Here is a 15,170-nt window from a genome sequence, read left to right on the forward strand (position 1 = left end):
TTGGGAAAGGCAAGCATTGACTTTCTTGATAACCTGCACGGGTCACTATCTTATCAGACGTAGGTGCAACATATTAAGGCCGTGATGATCAGCATATGTTTAGTATATATTGAGAGTAAAGTAAAGCCACCGGACTAGCAGTATGAAGGAAAAGGTGAGGAAAAACATTTTACAGATTTCCTAAGCAGAGAAGTTGGACTAGACCAGCTGTTCATCGTGTGTGTATTTAATATCCACTGAGTCTGGATCACGGAATATTAAAATATGACTCAGGAATACAAACAATTGTGTTTTTCTTCTGAAATGAAAAGGGGAAAAAAAATATCAAATGGTACAAAGAGAAGAAAATTAATGCTTTCATGGCCAACACAGCTCTAGTCTGAAATATCTTATTTGAATACCAGCTTTGTCTCGCTTTGTCTGTTCCATTGAGCAATAGTTTCTACATCCCTCCACTGGGCTGGGGAAACCAAACTGCCATTCTTGTCCACAAAGAGGAGCCCATATTTGCATAAAATCTGCATATGTTCACAGATGCAAAAAAATAGGCAGAAATGCTAAGAATAAATAATTACTGTAATTAACCTTATTATAGTGGGAAGATTATGACTAGACACCATCTGCTCTCTGCTGATGCTTAAATCCTAAATGCTGATGAGCAGCTTCAAGGCTATGGGAGTCCCATCTTGGATATAGATGAGTGGCCCTTCAAACAGAGAACTATTTTCTGATCTGTAAATGAAGATCTGTGGTTTAAGGCAGCTATTTCATACTCTTCTCCTGCCAACTTGGAGCTTTTTCCTCATGGGGCAGATTTAAGCTCAAATACATTTAAAAACAAGTGAAAGTTAGTTGTTAGTTAGTTGTTAAGATGTTGGACGGTGACTGAGGTTTAAGTCCAACTTCAGCTAGCTTCGGGCTACTTCCACTCAGTTCAACATACAACACGGGGTTGTATTCAGGGGATGAAATGGAGATCCCCATGTAAATCGTCTTGAGCTCCTTGAAAAAAGAGTGGATATAAATATATCGTATTTTCGGAGTATAACACGCACTTTCCCCCCCCCCAAAAAAACAGAGGGTGAAAATCTGGGTGCGCCTTATACACTGAATACAACATTTTTGGCCTACCGAAATCCCATCCCCTTTGCAAAAATGGACGTGCAGAGGGTTTGGGAGGCTTGCAAAGTGCTCCTGGGGGCTGGGGAGGGCAAAACCGAGCAAAAAACGGGCCGTATTTACTCATTTTTGCCTCCTCCATTCCCCAGGAGCATTCCACAAGCCTCCCAAAGCCTCTGCATGTCCCCCCCCCTTCTTAAACAAAAAATGGCTTGTTTTTGCGAAAAACAGGCCATTTTTGCTCATTTTTGCCCCCCCCCCAGCCCCCAGGAGCACTCTGCAAGCCTCCCAAGCTCTGCATGCCACCCCTTTTTTTCTTTTTGCAAAAAATGAGGTGTGCAGAGGGTTTGGGAGGTCTGCAGAGTGCAAAAACGTTTTTTTTTAATTTATCGTTTCAAAATCACGGTCCATCTTATATTCCAAAAATGCAGTAAATAACAATAATTGCAGAGATTATGTGCGGGTAATAATTGGGTTTTTTATAAGTATATAACAAATCTGTTCTACTTAGATAGATCTATAGAGGTGGCGCAGTGGTTAGAATGCAGGCTAACTCATTGCTTCCTGCCAGGAGTTTGATTCTGACTGGCTCAAATTTGACTCAGCCTTCCATCCTTCCGAGGTAGGTAAAATGAGGACCCAGATTGTTGGGGGCAATAGGCTGACTCTCTAAACCGCTTAGAGAGGGCTGTAAAGCACTGTGGAGTAGTATATAAGTCCAAGTGCTATCGCTCTATGGTATCACTTTAAACTGGGCGCACCAAGTTGCAGGTTGGAGACTGATAGTGCCAATATTATGCAAAATCAAGAAAAGAAAAAAAAGGAAAGAATTGGGTGATCCACTGAGGGTGCCTAGTTCAGAAATTCTTACAAATCCAGAAGTTGGCACTTGGTGACTTCTGAGAAATTGTCCTCTCTTGGCTTAGCCAATATCCTAAAACATTTAGAGGATAAAATGTAATGATCCTATGCAACCCACTGACTTGTTCCACTTGTTCTCCGGATACGCTTCAAGGTGCTAGTCGTCACTTATAAAGCCCTTCATGGTATTGGACCTGGGTACTTGAGAGACCGCCTGCTGCCAATTACCTCCCAAAGACCCATTAGATCACACAGATTAGGCCTCCTCCGAATTCCATCTGCTAGCCAATATCATCTGTGTTGCATACTGATGTGGGAGGGAACACAGGAGCCATGGATAAGCCAGTAGGTGTACTTTATTAGTTACAGAAGAGAGATGACAAGCAATTCAAACGGTTCCAACGGTCACCAGAGTATTTATAGGCAGCAATAGCCAATCAGAGTACGCTAGCAACAGCTTCTTCTGTGTCCCAACCAATCAGGGAGCACAGAGCAGTTGCTAGCCCTTTTGAATATGACAGAACACAAATCATAATATATAACAATCTGGCCACTACCCGGGGGAGGGCCTTCTCTGTGGTGGCTCTGGCCCTTTGGAACGAGCTCCCCGCAGAGATTTGGACCCTCACCTCTCTCCAGGCCTTCCGAAAAGCTGTTAAAACCTGGCTGTGTCGGCAGGCCTGGGGTCGATGAGTTCCCTTCCCCTCTCGAATCGTGTGACTGTTGGTTGTTTTAAATGCCCTGTACTTTTTGTAGTTTTTGTGTTTTTCCCTCCCCCCTCCTTGGGTTTGTGCGCCACCCTGAGTCCCGCTGGGAATAGGGCGGCATATAAATAAAATGAACCTCGAACCTCGAACCACTGGAAGGTAAGAAACCAGTGGCTGACATCATAACAGTAAGAGCTGATCATAGCCTTTGGAACACTGTGGTCTGTAAATTTGCAGAGATGGGCAAATTTACATTTATAATATTTTGTTATAAATCAAATAGATAAATATTCATCACTCTAATAGGAGTTTTCCAAGAGCAGGGCTTCAGAATTCGAAGCATATACATGTCCAAAAATCACCGTTGCGTTTCCCTTCTCATCTCACCAAATATATGAGAAGGTCTATGCGAGTAAGTGAAATTAAAATCACATACATAACTGTAAGACAGATACAGTAAATAAAGGTAAGTTTTTACCAAATATTAATTTAATAAATTACTGTTTAATCTGCCAGTTGTCTAGAACCAATATGTACAGATAACTGAAAGTAAGGAGTATGTCTCAGTTTTGGCCAAATCCCAAATTTCAAAATAGGGAAAATGAATATAAATGAAATATAAATATTCATTTTCCTTCTTGGGCTTAAACTGCTCTGTTCTGAAAAGGAATCCCCACAAATCTTTAGTACCAACTGGATGCGTCATTCTATCTCATTGTTGCCCAGTCTTAGATCCTAGCAACATTAACTGTTACAGTAGTTAATTGACCATTTTTCACACTTAAAACCATTGCAACATGCCCCCTGGTCATGTGATCAAAATTCAGATGCTTGGCAACTGACTCATATTTATGACGGTTGCAGTGTCCTGGGGTCATGTGATCACCTTTTGTAACTTTCTGGCAAGCAAAGTCAATGGGCAAGCCAGACTCACTTAACAGCCATGTTATTAATTAACATTCCCTTAACAAGCATCATGATTCAACTGTGGCAAGAAAATTCATAAAATAGGGTAAAATTCACTTAATAGCAATAGCAATAGCAGTTAGACTTATATACTGCTTCATAGGGCTTTCAGCCCTCTCTAAGCGGTTTACAGAGTCAGCATATCGCCCCCACAGTCCGGGTCCTCATTTCACCCACCTCGGAAGGATGGAAGGCTGAGTCAACCTTGAGCCGGTGAGATTAGAACTGCTGAACTGCAGATAACAGTCAGCTGAAGTGGCCTGCAGTACTGCACCCTAACCACTGCACCACCTCGGCTCTTAACATTCCCTTAATAAGCACCACGATTCAACTGTGGCAAGAAAATTCATAAAATAGGGTAAAATTCACTTAACAAATATCTTACTTAGCAACAGAAATGTTGGGTTCCATTGTGGTCATAAGTCGAGGAGTATCTGCATTGGGAGGGCAGAACTTATTCTTCTGAATCCTACTTTTGTTCTGGTGATCATGTCAGATTTTGACCTGATCAACAGTTTCAGAGTAGACCATGTATTTTCCAGAACTTCACATGTATAGTAGTTTGAAAAACATTGGATTCCCTCCAATGTGATCCTTCTCCAATGTGAGTGTCTTTGCATTGGGTAATTTAACCACATATGTCAATCTCATAAAGTTTTTATAAAGATAAACTGTGTATATACTTGTAGAACAGTTGTTGTCTGAATCTACTATGTCATCCCTTTTAACTTTTATCAGAAATCATTGCAAGTATGCCTGCATTATGGAATTAAAAATTAAGACCATGTATTGATTTAATTATCAGATTTGTATACCACCCATCTCATTATCTGGGGAACTTGCAGATAAAAGACATAGAATCTTATTTTAAAAACACAATTAAATTGAGTTAAACAGAGTTAATTGCAGTGTTTAAAAGGTGAAGAAAGTGCCCTCAAATCACCAACCACTTGCAAGGTTGTATATAGGTAAAAATAGGTGATTTTTAAAAAAATAAAAATCAGATTTTAAAATTTAAATCGGATTTTATTTTTATCAAATTTATTTTAATAAAATGCTTTTGGAGTAAAAAAAATCTATCTAAAGATAGTTTTCTATTTAAGATACATAAATAATTTAGTTTATTCAGCATGAAATGGAGTTTAGTTATATAGCATAAGACTGTATATTCTGCACCATTGGGACTGTCGGTAAGTCAACAGTGGGTCAGAGGAGTAGCAGAGATAACAGTAGGTCTTTAAAAATTATGATTTAAATCGACTTGATTTAAATCAAATCCACCCTGCTTGTATACCACCGTTAGACCCCAATGCCAGTTGGCAGAGACAGATCTTCCCACTCTTCTGGAGGGCAGAAAAATGGGGTCAGCCTCACCCCTGGAAGCAAGAATTTAAATAGAGTGGGGCAGTGGTGGGTTTCAAAAATTGTTCGAACCTACTCTGTGGGTGTGGCCTCCTTTGTGGGAGTGGCGTGCCGCCCATGTGACTGGATGGGAGTGGCTTGCCGCCCATGTGACTGTATATGAAGATGCCGACAACATTTGTCAGAACCACCTTAAATTACCTCACACACAGCACTGGCATGCATAAGAATATGATGTAAACTTGTTTTTTAAAAGACATCTTTGGTTTGCGTTAAAACAACTTCAACACACGCAATGTTCTGATTGCACCCCAAACGCAGTAGTCATCCTTACCTTTCACAGAGGCACTGAGTTTTATAAATATGAGCATGATAGTGTAGAATAATCATATCCAAGGACCAGTGGTGGGTTTCAAAAATGTTTGGAACCTCTTCTGTAAGTGTGGTCTGCTTTCCGGGTCCACTGGTGGAACCTCTTCTAACCGGTTCGGTAGATTTGACGAACCGGTTCTACCGAATAGGTGGAAACTGGTAGGAACCGACTAGTGGGGGCAATGGTAGATACAACTTTCTTTCTCTTAATGTTAATAATATTGGGGGAGGAGCCAAAACAGATTTTATCCCTAACCCAACAGATACTATGAAGTGGAAAATGAATGCAACTTCTAGTTCTCACATTGGATTTATTATAGAAGAAGAAATCAGATAAAATGAAATGAAATAATGAGATAAAGTAAAGCAAAGCAATGCAGGTAGTCCTCAGCTTACAAATACAATGGAGCCCAAAATGTCTGTGGCTAAATAAAACAGTTATTAAATTATTTATGCCCCACTTTACAACCTTTCTTCCCACAGTCGTTAAGCGAATCATGGCAATTGTTAAGTTAGTAACACGGGTTGTTAAGTGAATCTGGCTTCCCCATTGACTGTGCTTGTCAGAAGGTCGCAAAAGGTGATCATAGATGCCGGGACACTGCAACCGTCATAAAGATGGGTCAGTGTCCAAGCGTCTGAATTTTGGTCACATGATCATAGCTGACTGTGATCTGCAGTTCAGCAGTTCAAATCTCACCGGCTCAAGGTCGACTCAGCCTTCCATCCTTCCGAGGTGGGTGAAATGAGGACCCGGACTGTGGGGGCAAGTTGCTGACTCAATTTGCTAAAAAATTTGTAAACCGCTTAGAGAGGGCTGATAGCCCTATGAAGCGGTATATAAGTCTAATTAATTAATTAAATAAATAAATAAATAAATAAATAAATAAGGATTCTGCAGTGTGGAAAAATGGTCATGTCACTTTTTTGTAGTGTTGTTGTAAATTCAAACTGTCACTAAATGAACTGTTGTAAGTCGAGGACTACTTGTACAGGGGGTTTCTTGCCTCCATGGAATCTATCTTTTAAAAAAAATCTGGGTAATCGGTAATGAACATGACTTAAAAGCATCTTCTCCTTTTATTTAAGAGCTTTGCCAAAACTAAGACAGATTTACCATGAAAGGATTTTAATACTGGCAACACTATTGCGTCAATTGAGATAACATTGAGGCAAGGCAAGGATAAAGAGAAAGTGTGTGGTTGATTGCAAACACCCCGAAAGAGGAAATCTCACTCCTATCACCACAGTCTGATCTATTTTGCCCAATCTGTCTGCCTCTCTTATTCTACAACCTCCCACCTCCTTGTGAGGCAGAAATAAACACATTTCCAAATTCACTTAAACAATGTGACTTAGTTTGATCTCAGAAATGTTTTTCTAAAGTGTTGGCTGCAATAAAACAGAGCTCTTGGCCAGGTTAAACAAGCTTTCCAACTTTTGGGCCAGTAGGCACACATGGAATTTAAAAACAGATTGTTACATCCACAGAATTGTAATTTCCAAATTACCGCACTCTGTTCCCACTTGAACTCCTGGGCCCAGTTCTGGGAACCATTTTTTTGTCAAGGATGCAGACCACCTCATTGAAAGATGGCAAGGATGACCAAAGGACTAGCTATTAAAACCTGTGAAAAGAAACGGAAAGAGATGGCCTGTTTTGCTTTGAGAAAGGATAAAGGAGAGGAGATACAATAGCACCCTTCAAATATCTTAGAAATATTTCATAAAAGGTCAAACTCTACTCTAGTTCCACAGGGAAAAACCCAGAAAAAATTACAAGGAAGCAGAAGATGTAAAAGAAGTTTCAAAATGGAACCAATTGACGCAGGCTGCACCTTCCCTGCACGTCATGAAGGAGAATCCTCCCTCCATTCGTCCCTCCATTCCATCCATCAAAAAAATATTTTAATCCCCCAAATTCCTGACCCACCCACCCTTCCTTCCCTCCTTCTATTCTTCCTCCCTCCCTCCCACTTTCCCTCACTCCCTCCATTCCATCCATCAAAAGAATTGTTTGGGTCCTAATAACCAAAATTCTTGACACATCTTTCCTTCTTTCCTCCCTCCCTCCCTCCATTCCATCCATCCAAAAAATATTCTAATCCCCAAAGTTCTTGACCCACACACCCTTCCTTCCTTCCTCCCTCCCTCCCTCCTTTCCTCTCTCCCTCCATTCCATCCATCAAAAGAATTGGTTGGGTCCTAATAACCAAAATTCTTGATGCACCTTTCCTTCCTTCCCTCTGTTGAAAGAAATGTCCTTCTGGGTTCGGCTCCAAATGGGGAAAAAGACACTGGAGACATGGAGGCTGCTTGGAAAGATGGTTTTAATGGTGGACAGGATCACATGGCTTGACTCCTGAACAGAAAAGGTGATCACATGTTTTGGTGGAGAAAAAAGAAGGGAAGGACTGAGATGCTGAGTCTCTGATTTTATCCCCCTCTGGCTTTTGATCTTGAGCTTGCATTCTGATTGGTTGTCAGACTCCCATGGGCCCATGCAGGGGCAACTCTCTAGGCTGCATTTTTAATCCAGGTTTGGTTGAGTTCTCAGATGCCATGTGGGGAGATGGGTAAAGGGCCAATATTATCATGTCTTAATCCCATCACTCTGGAGCTCAGGCTTTAATGGCTCATTGACAAAGGGGGACAGGAAGGAAGCTGCAGGCAGCTATTCTGTCTTTTAAAACATGTTTTTTTCTTTTCACATCCAGAAAAATATTCTGCCTTTTCAATATTTCCTAGGATATTTCATTTTTCTGGGAGAGGACTGGGTGATAACTTCCTACACTTCCATCCATCCATCCATCCATCCATCCATCCATCCATCCTTCCTCCCTCCATTCCATCCATCAAAAGAATTGTTTGGGTCCTAATAACTAACATTCCTGACACACCTTTCCTTCCTTCCTTCTTTCCTGTTCTGTCCTTCCTTTCCCTCCTTTCCTTTTTCTCTCTCTCTCTCAATCTGATGGCCTCGTTTACAAACCAAGCCCTGAGCTATGCTTTTTTTTAAAAATTATTTTCAAAGAATAGCACAAGGGGCTGTGTCCAGAGAGCCATTATTGGAAATAAAGTTGGGCCCCAAAATCAGGGGGCTACAAAGGAAGAGGGTAGCAGCTCCCCCCACCCCTGCACAGCATCAGTCACTAGGTCCTTAAAGGTCTTTTCATTTATCATCACCCGTTTTTTTTGTGGATCACAGCCTATTTTATTGGTTTTTTCGGTTGCAAACATCAACCCATGTATCCCTTGCAGGGCTGCATACCTCTTTTTAAACCCTCCACCCTTCCCCTTCCTGCTTAGGATATAACATATGCCGATTTTGTATTTTATTTTATTTTAGTGATTAGGGGGAAACAACAGTAAGAAAAGGGGGGGATCAGCTTTTCCCTTCCACCCCTGCAGCGACTGCAGATCTCTCTTTTTCTCCCCCCAAGCTGCTCCTTTCTTCCTCACCGGTAATTAAAACATGCCGGAGATTGAAGAAGGGAGGCTGGGGGTGGATGTTGAATGCCTTTTTTAAAAAAAAACAAAAAACCTCTTTTTCTCTGCCTTCTCCACAAGAGGGAATCCCTGATTTATCAAGTAGCGGGGAGGGGAAGGAAGGGGAAGCTTCAGAAGAACACTAATAATGGTCGTTTTAGAGGGAGGGGGGGGGGAAATCTTTCCCTTCCCCACCTCCCTTCCTTCTTCCTCCTCCACCATTTCTTCTTCACACTCCAGTGGCAAGTTTTAAATTGAATCCACAGGGGAGAGCGCTTCAACCCACCACCCCCCCACACCCCACACCCCCAAGCCCATCCATTCCTCTCCTTCCCAAGCCAGAGAGGCAGCCCCCCACCGCCCCCACCTTTCCCCCTCCCTCCTCGTCCTTGCAAAAAGGCTCGCTCTCCCTGCGTCTGCCTTTGCCTGCCTGCCTGCCTGCCTTTATGTGCAACCATCTTTAAAAAAAAAAAAAAAAGCAAGTAAGCCAGGCCTCTGGCTGCAAAGGCGCCTTTGGCGGGGTGGAGGAAAAAAAGCCCTTTTAAACATGTCTGTCTGAAAAAAGCACCCTGGCAGGATCGGCCCCTCCCCGCGTGGCAGCACCCTGGCCTCTTGCCCAAAAGCTACTACCAGCAGCAGCAGGTCTGTTTGCATGTGGGGTTGATGGAAGAGGTTGCATGCGAGGGTTTGGGGAAGCGGGGATCCTCAGGCGCTCTCGGGGCTCTCTTTGCAGAGGTACCCATATTGCCCATCTCTCGTCTCTTTCCTCCTCGCCTCCGTCCACCCTCGCCGGGGCCTGGCTCTCTCTGCAGAGCCTACTACACACAGGGCTGGGTAGTGTGGTGGGGTGGAGGAGAGAGAGAGAGGCACATATCTTCCTTCTCCAGCCAGATTCCCCTTCCCGGCTAATGGCTCATCGCCGAGCCCCGCAAAGGAACAACGAGGAGGAGCCGCCGCGGTCGCCACTCGCTCCGCTCCGGGCCCGCCAGCTTTAGAGCCTTCCACGCTGGACTCGAAGCGCCAGCGGCCTCCACAGGGGGGAGAGGAAGAAGGAAAAAAAAAAAAAAAGGACCGGGAAGCAGCTTGGGAAAAGGCCAGGCCAGGCCCTGTTGGTGCTCTCGCCGGCCGGAGGGAAAAGCCAGCCCGGTTTGCAAGGCGGCGAAGATTAGGCCGGAGGCGCGGGCGGAGGCGCTGTGCCAGTTTTATTCAGAGGCGGCTTCGGGCGGAGGACCGGCGACCCTGGGAGGCCTGGGGCTGCTAGAGCATTTGGCTTCAGGGTTTTTTTATTTTATTTTATTTTATTTTATTTTATTTTTTGAACGCGTCCGCCTGGGAAGAGCCGTAAAGAGCTGGTTCGCAGCCGCAGAAATGACTTGACTGAGCAAGGCCTCGGTCGGCGGCGCCTGGCAAAGAGGCACCCAGCTCTTGCAGACCGGACGGCCCGCTTCCCTTCTTCCCCGCAAAGCAGCAGTTGTTGTTTTTTTTGGTCTGTTTTGTCTGCAAAGCCCAGCAGGGCCACCGGGAGCTTAAGGCATTGCTGGCAAGGGGGTATCCATGGGGGGACTTGTTCAGGCCCTGATCCTGCCCTCCCCAAGAGCGTCAGCCAAGCTTGGGCCCATTTGCTGGAGGCTCCAGTAAATTCACTGAGGATTTCTCTCAGGTAACGCTGGGTAGCTTTTTTTTTTTTTTTGCCGGCCATCTCAAGCCTTCTTGGGAAGACATGAAGGTGGGAAGAGAGAGGATCAGGCAATATGGAGTTGGAGGGGGCTGCAGATGTTGAAGGCTTTTCTCAACATGCAGGGAAAGCGGATGGTTTAAGAGAGTAGTCTTAAACGTTTCCCCCAAAATGGAGAACCCACATAGTACTCTGTAGGTCGATCATTAAAGACGTTTTCCCCTTTATTTAAATCTAGATATAGGTACACCTTAACTTCCATTATTTCTGGCTGCGGTTCCTGGCCATCTGCCCTGTAAAACAGGAATTGTTTGTCAACCAAATAAGCTTTTATTTATTTCTTTATTTATTTAAAACATTGATATAGATGTTGGAAGTACATTTTGGAGCTAAGGCAGGTAGGCCTGAAATCAGATCTGGAAGAACACATGAAAGAGGTCACATCGTCTTTACATTGTTGTAGGCCCCACCGAACATGTCTATTATTTTTCACAAGACTTCTAGAAGGTGTCAAGTTGGGGAGTCATACTATCTCTCCCCCCTCCCCCCCCAATGACAAAGCATGAACAAAGAGATACCATGACCTGGGTGCTTAGGGAATTGGGTGATCTTGACCCCTTTATTAGTTGCTTGGTGAATGTTACATGGTTGGTACTTGTTTCTGTCCATATAGAGATGCTTTTCTACCCCATTTTAGCTACTTGATTAACTTTTTATTTCTAAATATTGTTAACCATAGGACAGGAAACAGAAGTATTAAGATTCTAGACGTGTGGCTTTGAATCATCTGAATTCTGAAATTAACATTTTTGGGTGGATAGAGTCTCAGGAATGATTGAGATTGAAATCCACTTAGGTAGAAGAGTTTGAGCCAATCCTTATTTGTCACTGCCTGTTTCAGTTATTGAAGGAAACTGTCTCTGAAGACATGAGTCCTTGGTTAGGAATATGAGATAACAAGATAGTAAGTGGGTGTTGCCAGAGCCTCATTTCCAAGTGGTTATGGCTGCACGATGCAGAGATGGTGAATGCAGGTGCCAATGACAACATTGTTTTCCATGCTGATAGCTGTAATAGGGATGTAACAATAATTTAGGAGCCATGTATTTCACATAACTCTTTTAAGTCCGGTGTTTTTTCCATTGATTACTACCGCCAACATAGACGGGTTGCTCTGCAAACAGCAGCTGAATATTTGCAAATATTCAAATAATTGCATTATTCCAGTCCATCTAGCTTTTCAGTATGTTCACTAGCCCTTCTTAAACTGATGGCTTCAAGCTAACGTCCTCTAATTTCAATTCCCATGGAGGACATTAGTTCAGGAAACTTTATCTGTTCTGATCGTCAATGATCTCCCAGTTATTACAACAATGGTCTTTGCCATCATGTAACAGGAGGTAACAGGCTGAAACTGGTCCTTTTGCTTGTCAAACTGGATGCTTCCATTACTCCATTTCCAATCATTGGTTATAGTTATCCAGAACAATGTCTATATAATTGTGAGGTGGGATATTTGAAAGGGAACAGAAGGACAGTGGTACATAAAAAGGTGCACCTTGTTGAAAAAAATGATAATAGTAGAGAAAATGTAATGAAGAAATGTATGTCTGATGTCACAGTTGTTTGATGGAATCGTTGCCATTGCAAAATTGTTCTTCTATGGTTGATACCCATTGTGCAGCAGAATCTACTTGTGAAGGAGTTGGTTGAATCCAAATGTAGAGTCAGGAGATTAGCATGAGGTGAATCTGGGCTTCCTTGTGAAACAGATACCTGTATTATATTTAAGAATAGCCTGTAGATCCGGCCTAGGCCTCTCTAGCCATCATTCCATTTGCTGTAGTAGTTTATCAAATGATCTAAGAAGAGATGTGAGATCAGTGGAGCCGTCTTCTCCCATTGTTGGTGCTCTGAACCTAATACTTAAAAGTTGCCATATGCCCATTTATCAGAGCCAGAGAACATTGACTGAACTGTCCTTTAAAAGTATGTCTAATCTCCAATTGTGAAACACATAAAATAATGGCCAGCATCCGATCTTGTAATAGTTATGTCATAAGTTGATTACATGCTACATGAATAAATATTTTCTTTTATTGCTTTTAAATCTACTAATTCCCTTCATCGGGTGGCCTCTAGTTCTAGTATTGTGAGAGATGGAAAACTCCACCGGTTTAGTCTTTCTTTACTAGATATAATTTTTAAAAACTTAATTATATTTTTTGTATTTCTTTTTTCTCAATCATTCTATCTTGTCTTCAAGGCCCCTGATCAACTTGAATGTCCTTTTTTGTATCGTCTTCAGTTCCATAATATCTTTCTTGAGATGTGGAGCCCAGAACGGTATACAAGATGTGACACACAATAGGAAAGGAGGTCCTATTTGTGGGCTTCCTGAATGCATCTGGTGGACCACCATGTGAGGTGGAATGCTATATATTTGATTGATGTACTGTTGAAGCCAACCACTAGGAGTTGCATTGGCATCCTTCTTACAGAGGCAGCCAGCAAATCAGCCCTGCCGTTATAATATGACTGAGAAGTGAAGGGTAAGAGTTTACGGTAATTTATACTTAAATTCTTATAGGATGCATTTGTGTAATGATGATAGAGACTACTGGATGGCAACAGGCAGTTTTATCAAAATGGCGGCTTCTGTTCTTGTTTTGAATGGCGATGATTGTCAGGGATTGGGAAACTCTGGCTTTTCAGATGTTAAAGTACAATAAACAACAGTCCCATCAGTATGATTAGTGGTGAGAGAAGTTGGGAGCTATATTTTTCAATATCCACTGGTCCAACATTCCCATAACAACCAGTAAATGACTGGAAAGCTGCCCAGAATGATTATGTGTAATCTGTAATTCTTGGAGGAGACAAACAGAATAAAGCTCTGTTTTCTAGTTTAGAATCTGCTGTTGAGGTATGAATGGTGGAACTAGGAGGATTTAGTCTATGGAAATTATGGAATCTCACTGCTGTTGTGGCTGGATTTGGAAACCATTTTCGTAAGGAGAAGGAAGATATCTGAATGAAAATAGCAGTAAGTTAAAAGATGCAGGGCAGAGATAAGGAATTCCTTCCACAAGGAAGAAATTGTGATGAGGACTGGGGATTTTGAAAACTGCTGTTCCAACACATAAAAAACACCAACTTGGAAAATGGTATCTTAGGAGCATCAGTATTTTAATATTGCAGAAGGATGAGTCAACTTCTCATGGCACCTTGCTTCAAGTTGCAGAAAAATAACATTTGCTGACACTTATCCAATGTTATAAGAGTAGAGATGAACTTCAGTGAGGGATATGGAACTTGTGCATGGCAGGGTGGGCGTCTTGTGTGGAAGAGATCTTGCTTAGGTGAAGAGAAGGCCTTGTAGTTGTAACAACTATTGCTACGGTACGTGTAAGTTACTAGTGACTTGGAAGTGAATAGGCAAGGTTGGCCATAAACCCTTTGTGAAGAGCAAGGACTCCTTTACAACCACCGTTCTACAGATGTGGGGTCTGAGAAGATGGAAATCCTGCTTGTAAATGCCCCAACATTTGAGAGCGCATAGGAAAGTATGTCACTCAACAGAAGCATCTCCCTCTCTTGGGGAACAGAAGTGGAAGTGGGGGGGGGGTTTGCTTGCTCTTGTGGCCGAGTATCCTTCATGCAGCAAAGGAGATCCTGTGAGCAGTAAACAAAAAACAAAAAAAACAATCACCAACAACTGCGGTCGGTCTTTGTTAGCTTCAAGACATACACAGCTTTTCAGCCAGGTTTTGGGAGGTAAGTTGTGGACGGCAAAGGGAAAAAGCTAAAATGTCAAATGTTTCTGTCTCTCTGTCTCTCTCTCAGTGTAAGGGGCTGTGATTGAAATTGCAGGGGGTGGGCTGGGGGGTGGGCTGGGGGAGAGAAACCAGAACAAAATTATCTTCACACCAGAGAAGAAAACAACTGAACCACTCTGGTTTTCAGGATTTGTTGGCAACTCAGCGAGGGTTGCCATAGCTTTCTACGTAGGGTGACCAGAACCGGCTGAAACTGGTTTGAGGCAGTTCAGCTCCTGAACACAATGCAGTTATTGAGATGGCTTCCTCCCGCCCTCCCTTCATGGCACCAAAAGCAGAGGATCTTGCAGAACAGATACCGTCCCCTAACAATATGTGAATGCACACTTTAGACACACAGCTCTGGTATGTGGCTAATATAACAGTCATAAAGGTTTCTGTGTATGTTATGTGCCTATTTGCAATGGCTGATAACTTTGGCTGGTTCATGCCTTTAGAAAATAATGATAATCATGGCAATGCTATAAAAGAATGGACCATAGCTGAAGTTTATCACCCTTATTAAGAAGAAAGAAAGAAAATTGTTTCCTTTGCTAAGTGGGACACTGATATATCTTGGTGCTTGTTTTGTTTTTAAACAGCAAAATAAAATAGGTTGGCTTGCATTTCCCTTTTATGCATGTGGCTCAGGATTGCTACTTTGCTCTCTCTGTCTCTCTCTTTCTCTTTTTAACTCTGGTTGTATTGTGGATTTCTTTTCAAGGGGGGGGTGGCTGAAACCTGTGTCTGCGTATATCTATCTGTGCAAAAGGCCAAAACAACAGTGTTGTTGTAAAATTG

General features: G+C 42.6%; 1 protein-coding gene across 2 annotated transcripts in view; it reads left to right on the forward strand.

Moving 5' to 3' along the window:
• Nucleotides 1-9,935: 9,935 nt before the first annotated feature.
• ZNF532 (zinc finger protein 532) overlaps nt 9,936-15,170 on the forward strand; it is a 76,169-nt gene continuing 70,934 nt past the window's right edge. For both annotated transcript variants that reach the window (XM_087715368.1, XM_087715369.1), the window contains exon 1: nt 9,936-10,536. The gene's annotated coding sequence lies outside the window, so the exon portion shown is untranslated. The remainder of the gene's footprint in view (nt 10,537-15,170) is intronic.

The sequence above is a fragment of the Thamnophis sirtalis genome, unplaced genomic scaffold, assembly GCF_051295495.1.
Source record: "Thamnophis sirtalis isolate CommonGarterSnake01/CBP01778 unplaced genomic scaffold, rThaSir2_p1.2 scaffold_5, whole genome shotgun sequence".
Taxonomy (NCBI): Eukaryota; Metazoa; Chordata; class Lepidosauria; order Squamata; family Natricidae; genus Thamnophis; species Thamnophis sirtalis.